The sequence below is a fragment of the Oncorhynchus clarkii genome, chromosome 1 (genome assembly GCF_045791955.1).
Source record: "Oncorhynchus clarkii lewisi isolate Uvic-CL-2024 chromosome 1, UVic_Ocla_1.0, whole genome shotgun sequence".
In the NCBI taxonomy this organism is placed as follows: Eukaryota; Metazoa; Chordata; class Actinopteri; order Salmoniformes; family Salmonidae; genus Oncorhynchus; species Oncorhynchus clarkii.
Window position 1 is genome coordinate 47,928,442 of NC_092147.1, and position 15,761 is coordinate 47,944,202.

Here is a 15,761-nt window from a genome sequence, read left to right on the forward strand (position 1 = left end):
TTCCTCTTGCTTTGGAGTTAAAAGAGAATGCAAAAACTTGTCCTACCCATTCCCTCTTCAATTTCTTGTGTTCACTGGCTGTAAGATGTGTTTCTTGTAAAAACACAATGTCAGCCTTTAATTTCTTAAGGTATGTATAGACTCTTTTCCTTTTAAATCGGGCTGTTAAGACCTTTTACGTTGAATGCGACATTTTAGTGGATTAAGCATAGGTTGGGTTTCAAATATGTAACTGAATAGACATCTATCATATGCAGATAATTAGGAAGTGTTTCAACTTTGGTTTGAGCACAAAAGTGACCTGTGTGTCTCTTTAGGAAGGAAACAATAAACGTAGAAAAAAGGAAGAAAAATATAATAAAAATCCCACCCACCCCGATTGTCAGACTAAAACAACAATCCCAACAATCAAACATGAATACACTTGTAGAGATACGTTGCTGCTCGCTTTCCATCTTGCTCTTACTAGCTAAAACTTGGCGTAAACTAAATACCTGCGAGCTCTCTAAATTGAAAACAAACGTTGTGAATAGATATTTATGGCTGAATATCTACTGCCCACGGTAAGGGATGCTTGAGTCTCTTTTCGAAAGATTAACATAAATGAGGGGGAAAGCAGTGGGCCTAAGCCCACTTATTGCTTCGCCCAGTAGATATGGACTAAACCAAAATATACTCTCCTGTAAACGTAATAGAACTCACCCCGCAAAGATACGGTTAGTTAAAAATGTACAAATCAATTATAATGACCGGGAGATACCAGAAGTTCAATCCGGATAAGAGAAAACAAACGAACAGCATTTTATCCCCCAGAGAGACCGTCCTGGCTCAGACGTTGCTCAGTTCTTTGAGAAAAGTGTGCACTTCTCCCGGTGTGTTGAAGAGATGGCTTCGGCCTTTGTACTGAACTTTCATCCGCGCAGGGTGGATGAGGTAGCCGGTGATGTTCTTCTCCTTCAGTGCTTTGGCGGCAGGTCTGAACTGCTTGCGACGTCTGGCAAGATCCGCGCTCATATCTGGGAAAAGGCTGACCCTCTTTGCATCGATGGTGATGTCCCTTTTGGCTCTTGCGAGTTGCAGTATCTTCTCTCTGTCTTGGAAACGGAGGAACCTGATCAGGACGGCTCGTGGGGGCTCATCTGGCCGGGGTTTCGGCGCTGATGTTCTGTGGGCGCGTTCGATTTCCAGCGGCTTGGTGAAGTTGATTATGCCTAGGACCTCCGGGAACCATTGAGTGAAGAAACGGACCGGGTCACGGCCCTCGCTGTCCTCTTTCAATCCCACCACACGGATATTACTACATCTACTCTGGTTCTCCATCTGATCTACCTTGTTTTTGAGGTAGGCATTGTCCTTTTGCAGTTGTATCAAGACCTGGTCATGTCTAGCGATGGTATCTTCAACTGTGCTAATGCGCAACTCTGCCTCAGTCGTTCTCAAAAGGAGATCATTCATGGAGAATTTCAGGTCGTCAATGGAAGAATGGAGTTCAGCCGATTTCTTATAAATTTTCAGAGAAAGACCTCTGTTACCATCCTGAATTTCCCGGAGGAGAGTAGCCAGCATGTCGGCAGGCTCGCAAGAGGCTGCTGAGAGCAACAGTCTGGAACTGTCGTCTGAGTTATGAGGGCTAATGCTAATCTTGCTAGCTGTAGCGTTATCTTGGGAATCTACAACGTTTTGGTCATCCTTCTTGCTTCTCGGTCGGAGGTCCATGGCTCTTTGGGAAGGTAAGTACTTGACAATTTATCAGCCGATGTTAGAATATTGTTTCAACGTTGTTATTTAGGTAAAAATAGAATAACTTTGAAGAGCTTGGTTTGTCAACGTCTGCTCAGCTCCGCGGCATCACGTGCTCTAATGCAGCAACAAGTTTAACTTTAAAAAGCATTTAAACAACTGGTGTAATGAGCCTAAATAAACATTTGAAATGAATCGGATGTATTGTTCATGAGGAGAAGCCGATTGCAGATGATTCTGAGCATTATCACTGCACATGCAAAGAATGAGTTGTTAATAGTTTACTTGTTTTTTGAGAGATTAATACCAGTGGGGTTCATCTTATGAATGTCCATGATTGCGATGACAAGTTTCAAGTTGATAGACCACTGTGCAGTGGATTTACGGTGGTTTAGAATATCACGTAAAATCGGATTTTGATTTGTCAATAACTTAGCCATCTTTTCACCAATTATCTTTTTTTAGACTAAGTTAAGACATGCACCATGGACCTACATTCCAAAGTTGGTGTCATTTGGTTCTATGGTTCATGAGAAGAATATTTTGAATGTATTTTTAGCATATTAGCATATGTGCTAATTCGTATTATTTAGCAGTGAACCTCTAATAAATTATCAATAGTACTTTGGAACCAACAGCCAACACTGTGCCAGAGAGAATATAGTGCAGACACCGTACCAGAGAGACTATACTATATTTAGTATCCCCCTGATGTAATGTTGGGTTGGACTGTTGATTGACAGCTGGGGGGAATGTGTGGTACGCCAGGCTCTCTGGGCCTCATGCTGGCTCTTCCTGTCCACTGGCCTGGCCTTTGCTGTTTTAATGCCCCGTATTACAGGGCACAGGAAACTACCTCTCTATATTTAGAAGGGCATGGGGACGTGGAGAGGGACTGGCAACCTCACACTCACTCTCACGGAGGCACCTCTTTTGGGACATGACAGACCATACAGGGCACTGGAGGGGTGGGGTGAAGGTAGTTATGTATGTGTGTGTGGAAAAGAGAAAGCTTTTGTATGTAGACAAAATGGTGTGTAGACAGAGTTACTTCAAAACAATTGTAACATATGGTGACATGTTTGACTATAGTGGGTGCATTTTTGGCAATTGTTTATAACCAGGGGTCAACATAGTTGTTCTGGAACTGTGCTCAATAGTCTCACATTCAAGTCTCACATTCATTTCAATACAAACTCACATACGTTGTTTGACATTATCCACACAAACTCTGTTTGATCCCAGCTGCTCTTGTAGCTAAATGTCTGACTAAAGTCAAGTAGTTGAGTCAGACCAAAAGCTAGCTGGCTCCTGACAGCTCCTGGTTGTCCATTGACTTCCTGTGAACAGCCCCTAGATCAGATCAGTGAAGGCAGGGGCCAACTGGCTGTGACTTAAAGGGGGCACGCCACACAGGCATTCCATTCCTCAGTTGATATGAGTGGCCTGTCATTCAGAGCTCTGGGAGAGCTATGCTATTGATGCGGGTCGTCATAACCCCTGTTGGAACATGGCCATATTTTGTGGGCAGGACATTTTAAAATATCTTATTTTTTAACCATGACAGTGGTTTTGGATATCAATGTGTGATATAATGTGTGATATATGACTGTGAAATATAGTGCCTTCAGAAAGTATTCACACCCCTTGACTTATTCCACATTTAACTGTGTTTCAGCCTGAATTCAAAATGTATTAAATATATTTTTTCTCACCCATCTACACAAAATAGCCCATAATGACAAAGTGAATACAAATGTATTGAAAATGAAATACAGAAATATCTAATTTACATAACCATTCACCCCTCCTGTGACAATACTGTGTAGAAGCACCTTTGGCAGTGATTAAAGCTTTGAGTCTTTCTGGGTAAGTCTCTTCCACACCTGAATTGTGCAACATTTTTACTAATATTATTTAAAAAAATATTCAAGCCCTGTCAAATTGGTTGTTGATCATTGCTGGCACACAGAGTGCTGGAAATCCATAACTACTTAAATGGCCATGACAGTCATTCTGACCATTTGATATTTCAATTGTATAAACAATAATACCTCAGGAAACCAAATGCAAATCAGTCAGAAAATATTGATTGATGCAGAAGTGCATAGACTGTAAATTCTAAAATAAGATAATAGTGTATTTTCTGGAGACAACAGTTTCCCGTCCAGCTGGCCCATCCAAACACACCTACACTATATTTTAACTAATTTCACACATAAAATAACAATAATAATAGATGTGACCGAAAGTCATGATGAAAATGACAACAGTCTGATGGGTGACATTATTATCAATTGTCGAATAGAGAATAAAGAGACTGATTACCTGCGCAGCTTGCATTGACAGTGTGCATTACCAAATAGCACTTATTCCATATCATCCTGCAGAGGTCAATGCAGGTCAGATGTTTTGATTGCTATACGCTATCGGAAAGAGCAGATTCCAAGGTTTCTAATGAACCAACTTTTGCCAAACATGAAACAACAAATATAACTTTTCTAGAATAACCATGGCTCCATGCATTCCTCATGTGAGTAGGCTACTGGTGACTATCAGCAATAGCAATTTGGGATATTTCATTATGTTCTTACTGTAAAATATGTGTGTTCTATTGTGGTAGGGCAGGGCCTGTGATGTCTGCTAAACAAACAAGTTGATTTCATTGGCATGGCGCAGCCATTGACTGGCATGGCGCAGCCATAGACTGGCATGGCGTAGCCATAGCCTTGGCTACTAAGCACAGATACAGTGGGGCAAAAAAGTAGTTAGTCAGCCACCAATTGTGCAAGTTCTCCCACTTAAAAATATGAGAGAGGCCTGTAATTTCCATCATAGGCACACTTCAACTATGACAGACAAAATTAGAATTTTTTTTCTCCAGAAAATCACATTGTAGGATTTTTAATGAATTTATTTGCAAATTATGGTGGAAAATAAGTATTTGGTCACCTACAAACAAGCAAGATTTCTGGCTCTCACAGACCTGTAACTTCTTCTTTAAGAGGCTCCTCTGTCCTCCACTCGTTACCTGTATTAATGGCACCTGTTTGAACTTGTTATCAGTATAAAAGACACCTGTCCACAACCTCAAACAGTCACACTCCAAACTCCACTATGGCCAAGACCAAAGAGCTGTCAAAGGACACCAGAAACAAAATTGTAGACCTGCACCAGGCTGGGAAGACTGAATCTACAATAGGTAAGCAGCTTGGTTTGAAGAAATCAACTGTGGGAGCAATTATTAGGAAATGGAAGACATACAAGACCATTGATAATCTCCCTCGATCTGGGGGCTCCACGCAAGATCTCACCCCGTGGGGTCAAAATGATCACAACGGCGAGCAAAAATCCCAGAACCACACGGAGGGACCTAGTGAATGACCTGCAGAGAGCTGGGACCAAAGTAACAAAGCCTATCAGTAACACACCACGCTGCCAGGGACTCAAATCCTGCAGTGCCAGACATGTCCCCCTGCTTAAGCCAGTACATGTCCAGGCCTGTCTGAAGTTTGCGAGAGAGCATTTGGATGATCCAGAAGAAGATTGGGAGAATGTCATATGGTCAGATGAAACCAAAATATAACTTTTTGGTAAAAACTCAACTTGTCGTGTTTGGAGGACAAAGAATGCTGAGTTGCATCCAAAGAACACCATACGTGGGGTGGAAACATCATGCTTTGGGGCTGTTTTTCTGCAAAGGTACCAGGATGACTGATCCGTGTAAAGGAAAGAATGAATGGGGCCATGTATCGTGAGATTTTGAGTGAAAACCTCCTTCCATCAGCAAGGGCCTTGAAGATGAAACGTGGCTGGGTCTTTCAGCATGACAATGATCACAAACACACAACGAAGGAGTGGCTTCGTAAGAAGCCTTTTAAGGTCCTGGAGTGGCCTAGCCAGTCTCCAGATCTCAACCCCATAGAAAATCTTTGGAGGGAGTTGAAAGTCCGTGTTGCCCAGCAACAGCCCCAAAACATCACTGCTCTAGAGGAGATCTGCATGGAGGGATGGGCCAAAATACCAGCAACAGTGTTTGAAAACCTTATGAAGACTTACAGAAAACGTTTGACCTCGGTCATTGCCAACAAAGGGTATATAACAAAGTATTGAGATAAACTTTTGTTATTGACCAAATACTTATTTTCCACCATAATTTGCAAATAAATTCATTAAAAATCCTACAATGTGATTTTCTGGAGAAAAAAAAATCTCATTTTGTCTGTCATAGTTGAAGTGTACCTATGATGAAAATTACAGGCCTCTCATCTTTTAAGTGGGAGAACTTGCACAATTGGTGGCTGACTAAATACTTTTTTGCCCCACTGTAAATACAACTCAAAACATGCTATTCTGTTTGTTTTAAATAAATTGCCTTGATCATGTTTTTATATGACCTTCCGAAACAAAATATTAATGAATTTATTTGTGATTGTGTTTATTAACACTAGAACGGCAGAGAGCATCATAATGACACAAAACGAATTTAAATGTTGAATAACTCTGCCATTTTTAAATGTCACGCCTGCTCCCGCGCCAGGCTGCCCTTCATTACGCACACCTGTCACCATCATTATGCGCATCAGCGCTCCTTGGACTCACCTAGTCTCCTTCACGCTGTTTGTTCCTCGTGTCAGCATTATTGTCGTGATGTCATTTTGTTCCCCCTGTCCAGACGCGGTCTGTGTTTTGTTTGATGTCCATTTTCCATTAAATGTTCACCCCCGTACTTGCTTCTCGTCTCCAGCATCGGTCCTTACATGTCCCCCTTATCCTTGACTTTTCCTAGTCGTTGTTCAAATCTTAATGTCACAAATTAGTTATAACCAGTTTCAGGAGGGCATGTCATTTTTGGATTGGTTTATCTGGGCCTGCTCTGCTCCTTCTTCAATTTGAATGTTCCATGCTCAGTTGACAATCACCCCGATAATTGCCTCGAAACTAAACCTAAACTAATTCCAATGCAATATATAATAACAACAGATTAAATAACTGAAGTATAGTTTGATGGAGGAGAAAAGGGGAGAATGGGTGAGTTGATGAGTGAACTATGCATAATTATGCCTTCTAAAAAAATGCTGGATCAAAATTGACCCAATTTTGGTCATTTCTATAACCCAGTGCTGGGTTACTATAGTACATACTGTACCCAGCACTGGGTTATTTTAACCCAGCACTGTTTGGTTATGTGAATGACACTACATGCTGGGTTACTTGATTTATCCCCCCCAAAAATGTTATTTTGACCCAGCAGTTGGGTTGTTTTTTACTCTTTTGCTGGGTTATTGTTATTCATGTATTCACGTATGTCACGAATCCCGCCGAAGATGGTTCCTCTTCCTGTTCGTTCGGCGGTCGTCGTTGCCGGCCTACTAGCTGCAACCGATCCCCTTTTCTGTTTCTGATTAGTTTGGGTTTTGTTTTGGGCTATTTAAACCCGGTAGGACCCCCTGCTTTTGTGCGGGCTTGTTTTTCTGTTCATGGTGTGTGGATTTACGTGGATTCCTTGTTTCGTCCTGTTTGTTGGACTTGGTATTTTATGCGCCCTTATGTTTGGCGTGATCGTTACTCTGTTCCTGGAATAAAGACCCACGTTTGAACTAACCCTGCTCTTTGCGCCTGACTCCTCCACCCACTACACCTAGAAGCCGTGTCAGAAGCCCGCACCACGACATGGAGTCAGCAGGAGCAGCGATCACCCCTCTTCCATCGGATAGGTTCAGCAACGGACCAAATGATGGAGAGGATGGAGCGATGGGAGAGGAGTGATCTCCTGACATCAACCCCAGCTCCCCCACAGACGACGCAACCCACTCCTCCTCCGGCGGTGTCCGGTCCCAGCGTGTTGCTTCTCGCACCCCCGAGGGAGTACGATGGAGTGGCGGCTGGGTGCCAGGGATTTTTGCTCCAGCTCTACCTGGCTACCGTTTGTCCGACTCCCTCTGGTGAAGAGAGTGGGAGCCTTCTCGTCTCCTGCTTGATGGGTAGAGCCCTGGAATGGGCCAACGCAGCCTGGAACGGCCCAGACTCTGCTCGGGACCACTACCCGGAGTTCACCCGCTGTTTTCGGGCCGTGTTCGACCACCCTCCTGAGGGCCAAGCGGCGGGTCGCTTGTTTGATTGCCTTGAGGAGGGAACAGCTACACTGTTTATAGTCAGCCATATTCCCAGACCTATTTCCATGGTTAAATGTGGTGGTTCGTGCTTTCAGTTTTGCGCGAATTCCGCCATCCATCCACAGTTTTTAATAGTCACAGTGAGTAAAACATCTCCAATGCACTTCCTTAAAAACTCACTCACCGAGTCAGTGTACAGATCAATGTTGTTCTCTGAGGGTGACCGGAACATATCCCAGTCCGCGTGATCAAAACAATCTTGAAGCGTGGATTCTAATTGGTCAGACCAGCATTGAATGGTTCTAGTCACTGGTCCTTCTTGTTTGAGTTTCTGCCTATAAGACGGTAGGAACAAAATTACGTTGTGGTTGGATTTGCCAAGGGGAGGGCTTTGTATGGATAGCGGAAATTAGATTAGCAGTGATCGAGTGTACTACCCCCGTGCGTAGTGCAATCATAATGCTGATAGAATTTAGGTAGCCTTGTTCTCAAATTAGCTTTTTTTAAATCCCCAGGATATATGGTTTCCAGTTTACATAGAGTCTAGTGAAGTTCCTTGAGGGGGAATGTACACAGCTGTGATGATAACTGACGAGAATTCTCTTGGGAGGTAATATGCCCGCCATTTTTGTTGTAATGAATTCTCGGTCGGCTGAGCAGAAGGACTTGAGTTTCTGTATGTTGTTATGATCATACCATGATTTGTTAATCATGAAGCATACACCCCCGCCCTTCCTCTTCCCTGAGAGGTTTTTATCTCTGTCGGGGCGATGCAATGAGAAGCCTGGTGGCTGAACCGATTCCGACATCCTATCCCAAGAGAGACATGTTTCCATGAAACAGAGAATGTTACAATCTCTGATGTCTCTCTGGAAGGCAACCCTTGTTCAAATTTCGTCTACCTTGTTGTCAAGAGACTGGACACAGAGTAATATACTCAGGAGCGGTGGGCAATTTGCACGTCTACGCAGCCTGACCAAGAGGCCGCTTAGTCTGCCCCTCCTGCGCCGCTGTTGTTTTGGGTCTGCTTCTGGGATTAACAACAGTCAAGACACTCATCACACTCTTGCACAAGCCCGCTCATGCACAAACACAAATTGTGGACTTTCATATCGCTCAGAACATGCTATACTCTGATACAGTCTATTGATATGTGAAGGAAGTTGAGTCCAGACACTGTGCGTGATTTGCAGCAGGGGTGGGAAGAGTGCTGAAAAATCCTACTCAAGTAGAAGTACATTTAAATTGAATTGAGTTACTTTAAAAATAAAAACAATGACCATGACAATTAACACATTTTACTAAGATTAATTGAATGTTACACGTGATTTCTTTCCATGCATTGATTGAAAAGGAAGGGGAAAATAATGTACAGTAGGAACTGTATTTATTTCATGAGTTGGAACAAGGCACATCTTTATGTAGTAACAACTGAGGAATTTTCAAAAATATACTATTAAAATGTTAAAATAAATTAAAATCAGAGGTTAAGAGTATTGAAATATCATAGAGGAACTTTTACTTGAATGACATTTTACTCAAGTAGAAGTAAATTTCAAATAGCACTCACAGTCTTCCATCAGAATTAGACGTTCATCCATGTTCGCAAACTTTAAATTTTGAAGTTGTTCCAAACGTCAAATTTGAAAGTGTTTAAGGTTAAGTTTAGGCATTACCTCCTGAATGATTAAGGTAAGGGTTAAGGTTTAGGATTTAAAACTTTCTCTCTCTGGATTTGAACATGGAACCAGAGGCAGATGCTTAAGGCCAAATGCCATCCCTGTCCACAATGCCCTAGCAAAACCGAAACCTGCTTTCAGGTAGCTCTCACTGGTGCCTCCCAACGTCCTCAGACATGGGTGAACGTTGAATACTGACTTGTATCACGGGTGGCCTGCCTGGTAAAATGACTGACTGAAAAATACAAAAAAAAATGTAAAAGTACTTGGAAAAGCTAATCAATTACAGTACAGAGAGTATTTGCAATTAGTTACTTCCCACCTCTAGTTTACAGTATTACATATTAAATAGTGTTCAATACTCCACATATACACTTAAGCTACAATAAGACCACAATAATAAGTCTCATCAATGCTTGGGCGGGCAGTCTTCTTTCCAACTCATACACTGGTGGTGGGAGAAACCACACATGTCCTCTTTAGTATCTGGGAGACAACGAAATAAGAAGGTTTTAGGAAACAGTCAAAATGGATAAATGTAGATAAACATTTGAGACACTACTTTCATTTCAATATGTAGCTACCTGCACTAGGTACACTGGTGGTGGGAGAAACACAGTCCGGGCAATGCAGCCTCAAGTACAGTCTATTCGGAAAGTATTCAGACCCCTTGACTTTTTTGACATTTTGTTGTTACAGCCTTTGATTAAATAGTTTTGTCCCCCTCAATCTACACACAATAGTCCATAATGACAAAGCAAAATACGCTTTTAGAAATATTTGTTTTAAATAAATAAATAATCTAAATATGACTTTTACGTAAGTATTCAGACCGTTACTCAGTTCTTGGTTGAAGCACCTTTGGCAGTGATTACAGCCTTGAGTCATTTGGGGTATGACGCTACATGCTTGGCACACCTGTATTTGGGGAGTTTTTCCCATTCTTCTCTGCATATCCTCTCAAGCTCTGTCAGGCTGGATGGGGAGAGATGCTGCACAGCTATTTTCAGGTCTCTCCAAAGATCGAGTTCATGTCCAGGCTCTGGCTGGCCACTCAAGGACAATCAGAGACTTATCCCAAAGCCACTCCTGCATTGTCTTGGCTGTGTATTTAGGGTAGTTGTCCTGTTGGAAGGTGAACTTTCGTACAATCTGAGGTCCTGAGTGCTCTGGAACAGGTTTTCATCAAGTATCTCTCTGTACCTTGCTCTCTTCATCTTTCCCTCGATCCTGACTAGTCTCCCAGTCCCTGCCTCTGAAAAACATCCCCACAGCATGATGCTACCACTACCATGCTTCACCGTAGGGATGGTGCCAGGTTTCCTGCAGATGATTGGCATTCAGGCCAAAGAGTTCAATCTTAGTTTCATCAGACCAGAGTCTTGTTTCTCATGGTGCGAGAGTCCTTTAAGTTACTTTTGGCAAACTCCTAGCATGCTGTCATGTGCCTTTTACTGAGGAGTGGTTTCGGTCTGGCTAGTCTACCATAAAGGACTGATTGGTGGAGTGCTGCAGAGATGGTTGTCCTTCTGGAAGGTTCTTCCATCTCCACAGACGAACTCTAGAGCTCAGTCAGAGTGATCATCGGGTTCTTGGTCACCTCCCTGACCAAGGCCCTTCTCCCCCGATTACTCAGTTTCGCCAGGTGGCCAGCTCTGGGAAGAGCTCTTGGTGGTTCCAAACTTCTTCCATTTAATAATGATGGAGACCACTGTGTTCTTCGGGACCTTCAATGCTGCAGACATTTTTGGTAGCCTTCCTCAAATCTGTGCCTTGACACAATGCTGTCATGGAGCTCTACAGACAATTCCTTCGACCTCATGGCTTGGTTTCTGCTGTGATATGCACTGTCAAATGTGGGACCTTATATTGACAGGTGTGTGCCTTTCCAAATCATGTCCAATCAATTGAATTTACCACAGGTGGACTCCAATCAAGTTGTAGAAACATCTTAAGGATGAGCAATGGAAACAGTATGCACCTGAGCTCAATTTCGAGTCTCACAGCAAAGGGTCTGAATACTTATGTAAATAAGGTTTTTCTGTTTTTTATTTGTAATAAATGTGCACAAATTTTGAAAAAACTGTTTTTGGTTCATCATTAAGGGGGGATGTATATTTCTGAATATTTTGTATTTATTTAATCAATTTTAGAATAAAAGCTGTAACAAAACAAAATGTAGAAAAATTCAAGGGTCTGAATTATTTCTGAATGCACTGTATATGGGGACAAAGACATAGCGTTAACACACTTTAAGTGGAGAGTCAAAATGCTAGCTAGCTAACACATAGAAACAGGCTAAAAAACATACAGTATTTTAACCACAATAAAAGCATGAGTTAGAACCTTGCAAACTAGCTACAACAATGTTAAATTATTTAGAGACAAGGAATAGTCCTAGTTAGCTTAATAAAATCTACAGCTAGCTACCTGGTCTAGCGAGCTATACCGGGTGAGAAACCTAGTTTGAGCTAGCTAGCTACGTTAGCTTAATTAGCTAAGTTATCTAGCTAGCTACCTTATTTTTTTTTATTTTTTATTTTACCTTTATTTAACCAGGCAAGTCAGTTAAGAACAAATTCTTATTTTCAATGACGGCCTGGGAACAGTGGGTTAACTGCCTGTTCAGGGGCAGAACGACAGATTTGTACCTTGTAGCTAAGTTACTAGTCCAACGCTCTAACCACTAGGCTACCCTGCCGCCCCGGCTACCCTGACGTGAAAGGCAATGCACTACACAGTAACATTAAAGTTAGGCTCACAGAAGACACACTTTTTATAGCCATTGCTAACACGATCTAAAATTGTCACTGACTGAGATAATTATGATAGCAAGGTCTATTTAACCTCATGTTAGCTAGCTTTTTACTCACCAGTTTTATGTCAGCCACAAAGCCTTGCCCATTGGTCTGTTGAAAAGTAATTCCATTCAGCGCTGGCTCTACTGTGGTAGACTTGCTACAGCTGCAACAATCCTCATTCAGGAGCTTGCCAGATAATTTTGATTGAGATTTAGCCCAGCATTAACAACCCAACCTTGCTCTTTTTAAAGAAAACAACCCAACTAAGTGACCCAGTACCTGCAACCCAGCAAATGGGTCATCCAAACAACCCAGAATTTGTGTTGAGTGTGTAATCATCCATTTTGAATGAAGAACAGGGTTGGTCCATTCTATTGTATTAATCTATTCTAAATATAATCTAAAAACGGTGTGCCCTCTATCAGTCCACCAAATCCAAACAGTTTTATTAGTCTACTCCAGGCCTACTTGGAGAAGGCTACACAGTGAGAGCGTGCATCATTTACAATGGCAAGACCAAGTCGAATGGAATGCACATGCTGCATTAGTGTTGCTACAAGATCTGAACGAAAACAACTCAGATGGCAGGGAAGAAATTAATCATGAAACCTCTGACAACTATTATTCTGATTCATGCTGAATGGCTTTCCATATCTGGGAAAGGATCCATATCGGAGTTTCGGATAATGTTTCGGATCAGATAACACGGCTGTACTAGCTGAAAGGAGGAACTTGCCGCTGGCCTGTTGCTGTGTTGAACAACATGCTTGACTTGGCTAATATCAACGCACACGTGTTGTTCAAGCAATGAATGAACAACACCCATGAGCAGGAGAGACTTCATCATGAGTCTGGCACACGGTCTACGTGAGAGACATGAGGCTCAAGGCACCAGCAAAGATTTCATGCAAGCCAAATTGCCCACAGCTCCTGGGGAGGAGAAACTGCAAGGTGGGCAGATGCAATCAAAACAGAACTCGGACACCTGTTTCAGATGCAAGCAACTTGTTTGTGGGATAAAGTTTTTTTCTTTATTTAACTAGGCTAGTCAGTTAAGAACAAATTCTTGTTTACAATGACAGCCTAGGAACAGTGGGTTAACTGCCTTGTTCAGGGGTAGAACGACAGATGTTTACCTTGTTAGCTCGGGGATTCGATCTAGTAACCATATAGACACATTCATAATAATACCAATATTGCTTTGGTGCTGATTTTCACTATACACAAGCGGACCTAGCGCCGATACCAATGTTTATGCTAACCGATATTTTCTTCATTGACAGCGTGTCTTGTGGTTGGGTATTTTTATTTGTTTTGTCAATATAAAAATAAGGTTGTATTGTGTGTCAACGCACATGATTTTTGTTTCATAGTTGTAACAAAGCCATTCCATATACTTTACACTTGAAATTCTGTGTTTTTGGTGGTTTTTCGTTTTTTTTACATAGCCTACAGTAACATATACTAATGAAAATGTTATTATGTTCATTCAAATCTTTACATTTCTTATTCTAATGTTGACTAACGCCTTCATAAACACAACCAATGACATTGGCACTAAGGGGGGGTCCTATGAGGCCAAGTTGTTCTATTTAAATTGGTTTATTAGACTGGTAGCTATTGGATACTCTTAGAGGCCCGGTTATTCTACTGCTAAATATGCATTAGTCATGGTGCTTTGAGGATGAAATGCTCCGAAAGCTTTTGTCTTTAATGATATTGTTCTGAAAGTACTGCTAGAGTGTAAAATACACATATTTAGGACAAGTCAGAGACAGGTGGGTTCAAGGTTTTTATTGAAAGTACGACATTGAAAATGTGAGACTGACCATCTTGGCGGTTCTGGTGCTCGACACCCATTTCCAGGTCTTGCCTTGTGCTTCATCTGTAAATTGGGAGGTGCCTGAACAAAAGTGAGCCTAGAGGGGTGTGAACTGGAGGTACCTGAATCACCTTAATAATAAAGAATTGCATTCGTTATCATTGCTCTTGAGTGCTGTCAAAGTGCATTATAATAAAGGTGCTTGCAGAGGTTGCTTGCAGAGGTTGCTTGCAGAGGTTGCTTGCAGAGGTTGCACACATGAATCTACATCAATTTAGACGACTGGAGACTAGCAGAATATTGTTTAATACCTCACAAATGATCGAAATGACAGGCTACTTTGACACCGACAAACTGAGAATCTGAGATCAATAAAATGTCCTAGGCCGAGGTGTGTGGAGACACACATTGTACAATATGAGGATGAATATAGTCCTAAAAAAACTTTCCAGTTTCACTGATTCACCCAATGATACGTAGCTCACTCACTGGCAATGGCCAAAAGCCTACCTCTCTCTTGTTTTACTTTCTAAAACATAGATTTTCGCTCAATAGGCTTATTGGAAAAATTATAACATATTTGGTAGCCTACAGACAGATTAGCCTTCTCTTTTCTGCTTTCCAACCTGTTTTTTTTCCCCGAGAATGCATTTGAAATATTTTGAAAGGCCTGTTTTGGCTGCATTCTGTTCACTGACAGATTTTCTGCACGTTCCTGACTGTAAGCATGCCTTGTGATTGGGCTACACTCACCATAAATAATGAGGTGCAATGCTATCAGAGCAGAGGAAGGGAGCGAGATCATAGAAAATGTATCAAATTTTAGTTCTGTGAGAGATACAGGTGTAAGCTTCTCAACACAGCAATGTCTACCATGTTACGCAAACCAAATTAACTGCGGCCCAACATGATTCAACTCTTAGAGTATCAGGCACATTTTCACATTACATTTTTTAAGGGACATAAAATTACACAGGAGGCAACTTTACTGAACTCTGATTGCTTATTATTCTTTACATTGCAACAGTGAAAATAATGTTTACTGCCATGAGAGGTACAGGAACCTGGAAAATGTGTTCCAGAGCGAAAGAATGCAAAACTGAGAGGTGCAGGATCCTGTTCCAGCAGGATCCGACTCAAATTAAGCACTGTTCTTGCCATAGATTTTCAGGTTCAATTAAAGTCAACACTAACTCGGCCACTCAGGAACATTCACTGTCTGCTTGGTAAGCAACTCAAGTGTATTTGGTCTTATGTTTTAGGTTATTGTCCCGCTGAAATCTGAATTCATCTCCCAGTGTCTGGTGGAAAGTAGACGGAACCCAGTTTTACTTCTGGATTTTGCCTGTGCTTAGCTTCGTTCTTTTTCTTTTTATTCTGAAAAACACCCCAACACTTTGTATTCAGGACAAAAATGAAGTTGCGTTGCCACATTTTCTTCAGTATTACCTTAGTGCCTTGTTGCAAACAGGATGCATGTTTTGGAAAATGTTTATTCTTTACAGGGTTCCTTCTTTGAACTCTATCAATTAGATTATTGTTGTGGAGTAACTACAATGCTGTTGATCCATTCTCAGTTTTCTCCTATCACAGCCATTAAACT